Source organism: Elephantulus edwardii, unplaced genomic scaffold (genome assembly GCF_000299155.1).
Source record: "Elephantulus edwardii isolate Elephantulus edwardi_28Jun2011 unplaced genomic scaffold, EleEdw1.0 scaffold00039, whole genome shotgun sequence".
Lineage (NCBI taxonomy): Eukaryota > Metazoa > Chordata > Mammalia > Macroscelidea > Macroscelididae > Elephantulus > Elephantulus edwardii.
Genome location: NW_006399789.1, coordinates 15,146,999 through 15,153,808, shown reverse-complemented (window position 1 = coordinate 15,153,808; position 6,810 = coordinate 15,146,999).

The following is a 6,810-nucleotide window of genomic DNA, read 5'->3' as shown; positions in this document are numbered from 1 at the left end:
TTTTTCTTCATGGACTCAAGTTTCTCAAATAATTTTCTCAGCATACATATTGAATAGGTGTGGGGAAAGAATACAACCCTGAAACACACCTCTTCCAATTTTAAACCATGTAGTATTCCCTCTGTTTGCACAACAGTCTCTTGGTCTAGGTCTCCCATTCTTCTCAATGTTAGTCATAATTTGTTATGATCCACAAAGTCAAATGCCTAAGCATAGTCAATAAAGCATAAATTGACATTCTTCTAATATTCTTTGCTTTCAGCTGGGATCCATCTGATATCAGCAGTGATATCCCTGGTGTCATGGCCTCTTCTAAATCCAACTTGAATCTGGCAGTTCTCTTTCTATGTACTGTTCTGGCTGTTTTTTAATGATCCTCAGCAGTATTTTGCTTGCATGTGATGTTAATGAAATCACATTAATTTCCACATTCTGTTGGATCCCCCTTCTTGACGCGATATCTTCAGTCAATCAGTTTAGGAGATTCAGGAGATGAGTAATTCTGTAATCCAAGAAAGTAGCAAAGTATTTGAGGATAATTAAACCATTCAACTTGTTTGCTGAAAGTGAGGAAAACTTCAAGCACTTGTAGAAGAAGATTAAGGAATTCAGCCTTCACTATAGATTTCCTCTCAATTTCAAGAAAACAAAGATTCTTACCACTGGACTGATAAACATCATAGTAGATGGAGAAGAAATTGAAACTCTCAACTTCATCTTACTTGGATCCACAATTAATACCCTTGGTCCTGGCAGTTAGGAAATCAGGAGATGTTGGGAAAATCTGCAGTTAGGGATCTCTCCGAATTATTGAGGAGAAATTATGTTAGTTTGAAAACTAAGGTGCATCTGATTCAGGCCATAGTTTTTGCAATCACTTGCTATGCATCTGAGAGCTGGACAATAAATAGAGATGACAGAAGATTTGATCCCTTTGAGTTGTGATATTGGTGATGATCATTGGTCATCCTATAGAATGCCAAAAGAATAAATAAACATGTCTTATAGAGGGTGTGCCTGGAGTACTCTTTGGAGGCAAGGATGATGAGGCTTCACCTCATGTACTTCAGGCATGTTGGTAGGAGGAACTATTGCTTGCAGAAGGACATGATGCTTGGAAAAGTGGAGAGTCAGCAAAAGAGAGAAAGACCCTCAACCAGAAAGACAGTGACTGCCTTAATGGGTTCTAGTATGTCAGTAAGTGTGAAGATAGCACAGGATAGGGCAGGGTTCAGATACATTGTTCATAGGGTCATTATGAGTCATACTCAACTTGACAGCACCTAGCCAGTACAACAACCTATACAATAGCTGTTATTGTTGTTAAGTGTCTTTGAGTATGACTAAGAGTTGACCCTGTGAACAACAATTCTGAACTGTGTCCTAGCCTGTGCAATTCTTATCATCCTTGAAATATTCGAGCCCATTGCCTCAGACACTGTATCGATCCATCTTGTTGAAGGTCTTCCTCTCCTTCACTGATCCTCCACATTCTAAGCATGATGACTCTTTCTAAGGAATAGCCTCTTCTAAAAATACATCCAAAGTATGTGAAATAAAGCTTTTCCATCCTTGCCTCCAAGGAGCAATCTGGTTGCAATTCTCCAAGACACATCTGCTTGTTCTTTTGACATTCCATGGAATAATCAACACTCTTCTTCAACACCACAGTGTAAATGCATCTATTCTTCTCCTATTACCCTTATTCCTTATGCAGAGTTCACAGATACATAGCAAGTGATTGAAAAACCTTGGCCTGAGTCAGGTTCACTTTAGTTTTTAAACTGATGTTATTGCTCTTCAGAGTGTTAAGAAGATCCCTGACTGTAAGCATTCCAATGCTATAGGTCTCCTGCTATCTTGACTGCTAGTATCAAGGGTGTTGATTACAGAATCAAGTAAGATTAAATTATTGACAATTTCATTCTTTTCTCCATCTATCTTGATGTTGACTATTGACCTAGTGGTGAAGTTTCTTTTTGTTTTCTTGATGGTGGCATGCAATCCATATTAAAGGCTGCAGTCTTTGATCTTCTGCAGCAAGTGACTCTGGTCCTCTTCACTTTCAACAAGTAAGGTTGTGTCATCTGCATACTGCAGGTTGTGAATGAGTCTTCCTCCAATCCTGATGCTGCATTATTCATAAAGTCTAGCTTCTCTAATGGTTTGTTCAGCATACAGATAGAATAGGTATGGAAAAAGGGTACAGCTCTGATGTACACTTTTCCTAATTTTAAACTATGCCATGTTCCCTTGCTCTATTCAAACAGCATCTTCTTGATCTATCTATTGATGTCATGCAAACATAGTTGAGTGTTCTGAAATTCCCATTCTTCTCAAAATTAGCCATATAGTCTGGACCCATGAAAGACATGAGAGCCAAGAACCAAAATCAGTTGCAATCAAAGACAATGCCAATCCTCTCCTTTTTTTTTTAAAAAAAGTCAATTCCAACCCATAGCAACCCCTGTATATTTCAAAGTAGAACTGCTCTCCAAAGTGTTTTCAATAGAATATAGCATTGTGCTGCCAAAACAATGGCACCGAGGTCACATCCACAAACTTCTCCTCAGGAAAAGATGGACACACAATGTACAATCTCTGAAAACCCACTGGAGGGTCAACTCTGAGTCAGGATGAATTTCCTGTAGGATATTGCGAGGCCTTTTACTGTGGTGCTTCTGTTTGTCTTGTAACTGTTAATGTGCTTATTAGGAGCACAACACCTAACCATTTCCACCACCTTCATTAACCATGATTAGTGTGTTTTATTTGAGTCAAATGACAGAAAGGTAACCCAAATTGATCTAGGAAGAACTTTCAAGAAGTTAGTAATTTTTTTCCCCAAGAAGTGGTAAATATCTTCAGATTGATTTATAAATTTAGTAAAAATTCTAACAAGATTAGTTTTATTTTTAGGAATTGAACAACTTATTCTAATACCTATATAGGAGAATAGAAACCTATAAATAGTTGAATAATTTTTAAAAAGAGGGATAAAAAAGACTGCTTTTGTCCAAACATTAACATAAGCCATAAGGTCATCATGAGAGGCCAGTGTGGACCTGATGTGCTGATGTTGTTGTTAGTATCGGTGTTGTTGTTGACTGTGCCTCATAGCAACCCTATGAACTACGTACTTGAACCCCACCCGATCCAGGGCCTGATGTAGCCACAGGAAAATTGGTTAATGGGACAGAAGAAAAGCTCAGTGACTGACAATTTGAACAGGGAAATGTGCTGTATATTAGTGGTAGAACTTTATATGGTGTCCCTTGGTGGCACAAACAGACACACAACTATTAGCTGAAAAATTGGCAGCCAAATACATTCAGAAGCACCTTGGAAGACAACCTAGAAATTTCTTTCCCAAATATCACAGCCTTGAAACTCTATCAAGCAGTCGTCTACTTTTCAAGTATGAGGTTGTTATGAATTTTAATAAATTCTGTAGCAACTAATAGTAACAGCACTTCAAATGAATAACGAGAGATGGACTACTCAAGGGCTGTTGTTGAACAATCTTATGAAGCAGAGGAAAATAAAGTTGCAAAACTTATCCAACACACAAAGGTGGTCTACAAATGAATTAGAGACCTCAATGTTAAAAGAGAAACCCTTTTGAGTGCTGGGTAGAATTCCATTGTGTGAATGTGCCATAATTTCTCAATCTATTTAGTTGTGGTTGGACATGGGGGTTATGTTCATGTTCTTGCAAAGGTAAATAATGCTGCTATGAACATTGATGCACAAATCTCCATATGGAGTTTCTATGTTCAATGTTTTGAGGAAATGCCAAACTGTCTTCTAGAGTGGTTGTACCATTTTACAATCCCACCAACAGTGAGCTAACTCAGTCTCATAAGAGCAAATACTGCATAAAACTATTATTGTAAAAATAGAAGGATAACTAGTAAAACTTTTATGGGAACTCAGTGGGGGAAGAGGTGGGATCAGAGGGGTGAGGATGGCTAGGGGTGAAACTACAATGTTGCAGTTTGATGGGTGGAAGAATGGGGAACGAAATGGGAATGATCTGGGTGAAAATACAGTGTAATGATAGACAAAGCCCAATGGTGATTAATTTTACAGAACATAATGCATGAGAATGATTGTATGAAACACAATGTGAATGAAAAATAGTGTGAAACACAATGTACATGAAATTTGTAAGTAAACCAATAAAAAAAGAACAGAAGAGAAAAAAAAGATAAAACCTAAAGCACATAGAAAAATATAGAAATACATATTTATGGCTTGAAGGTGGGGAAGAACTTAAATAAAACTTTAAAAGCATAAAAGGAAATTGTACCATTGTCTATTACAAAATTGATCAGCTTGGAGAAGAGCACCAAATGTCCCATGGACTGACAAAAAAACCCCAACAAACCTCCCTCCCCCTCCCCCCAAAAATCCCATATATGTCTTGGGGGGAAAATACAGCCAGAGTACTCCTTAGAGGCTATTTCATGGAAGGGACATCATGCTTAGAATGGTGGATGATCATCAAAAGAGAGGAAGACCTTTGACCACATGGATTGACATAGAAACTGCAGCAATGGTCTCAAGCGTGTCAAAAACTATGAAGAAGGCACAGGACAGGACAGAGGTCAGGTATCTTGTTCACAGGACTGCTATGAGTCATTCTCAATTTGACAGCACCTAATAGCAATAGCAACATTACAAAATTTGGGATTTTGAATAATAAGGTATGGAGTTAAGGACTTATTCAAAGTGCCTCTTCCAGTCATTGTTTGACTTTGCCACGTGGATGGATGGGAATATATGAATAGGGCATGTTAATAGCCTATCCACAAGGGGATTGGCTAATCTCACCAATAAATTGAGCAGATCAAGCAGCAGAATTAGAGCTTCCGCACCAGCAAAGAAGAAACAGCATGTCATTTGGGCCCAGAAATTCTGGCTCCAGCTACATCTATGGTACCAGACGTGGCTGAACCAGAGGACTGAAATAGGATGGAGTTGACCTTGGGATTGCTACCAACATGGACAGAACCAGAACTAAACCTTTACACAAGTTTGCTGGACAACTAGGGTGAGGGGACGAGGGGTGTGAATATTGGCAGGACTAAGAACTTTGTAACACTGGCCTAAAGCTATGAGGCTCACTGTTGAGGAGCCCATGAGAACGTTTTGGAAACTGTATTATACTCCTAACCTGGATTATAACCTTTTAACTTTTCCAACATGGTTCAGAGTGGTCTCTGAGCTATTGCATTGGATTTTGGACCCAGAAGAGCAGTAAGATTGGTGTTGAGGTAAGTAGAAAAAGGGACAGGAATGTGGGGTACATGTCTGACCTCATGGAAATTTATTTTGTGTTGTTCATGCTGCTAACAGGAACAGTTCCCCTTTGTAAAATCGGTAGAGGTCAGATGTGGCCATCCCCACATGATCCTTGCTCTTTTTACATAAAGATGGTTAATTAACATAGAAAAGTTCTTCAAGACAGAATCTTAGTCTTAAGTGTCAACAGCTACTATTCAGAGTACTTCTCATATCTATGAACAACAGATAGAAATTTCCTTATCCTATGTCATCTTTATAATCCCTGCAAAGCTAAAGCCCAATGTTACAGTCATTGTGCAATTCAGCTCATTGAGGGTCTTCTCCTTCACTAACTCCCTTTTCACTGTAAAAAGAGCAAGGGTTGCATGGAGACAGACCCTTACCACCTTCACAAAAGGCAACTGTCTGTCACCAATAACGACATTTTAACCCAATTCCCATGAGGTCAGACATGTCCCACATACTCCCACATCTCCTTCTACTGATTCCAGCACCAATCTTACTGCTTTACTTAGTCAAAAAGCTGATATGATAGCTAACAGACCACATAGTGTGCTCATGTGAGCCTCAGCCTTGAACCTCATGGCTTTATGCCAGTTTCAAAGCTCTCAGTCCTGTCAACTTTGGCTCTTCCCAGGCCTCCAACAAACTTGAACAAGAAGGCTCTTAGTTCTGGTTTAGTGGCATAGCAGTCTTAAGGTCTACTCTGTTCATGCCAAGCCTCTAGTTCTCTGCTGTAGCTACTATGGCTGTTGCTTCTGTAGGCCCTGGTCTGGCTGGTTCAAGAATCTCTAGACCCGAAGGGTGCACTACATTCTCCTGCTACTTCTTTGCTGATAAGGAAGATCCTCCAGTTCTGCCACTGGATCTGCTGAACTTAATGGTGAGACTTGCCAATCCCCTTGTGGATAGGATAACACATATCCCACCCATGCACATGTCAAAACTCAGTGGCTAAGAAAGCCCTTTTGTGCCAGGGAAGGAGGGACAATCTCCTCCTGTATCAGTCAGATCTGATTTGACGGTACACACACACACACACAAACAAATAATAAAAAATTTTTAAAAAAAGAAAGCCCTTTTGAACAATAAACTCTTGACACCACTCTGACCCTTTACTTTCTAAGCATGATGTCTTTTCCCAGGAAATGACACCTTGTGAAAATATGCCAAAAGTATGAGAGACAAAGTTTCACCATGTTGCCTTTGAGCAACACCCTGACTAAACTTCCTCCAAGACAGTTTCGGTTTTGGTTTTGGCAGTTCATGGTGTTTCACTACTCTTCTCCAGTGTCACAATTCCTTCATTGTCCTTTGGCCATCTTTATTTACTGTCCCACTTTACCATGCATGTGAAGTAATTAAAAACATCAAAAGAAATCTTATCCTTTAAGAGGACATTCTTACTCTTTAAAGAAATCCTTAATAGCAGATTTTCCCAATGCAATGTATCTCTCTCTCTCTCTCTCTCTCTCTCTCTCTCTCTCTCTCTCTCTATAT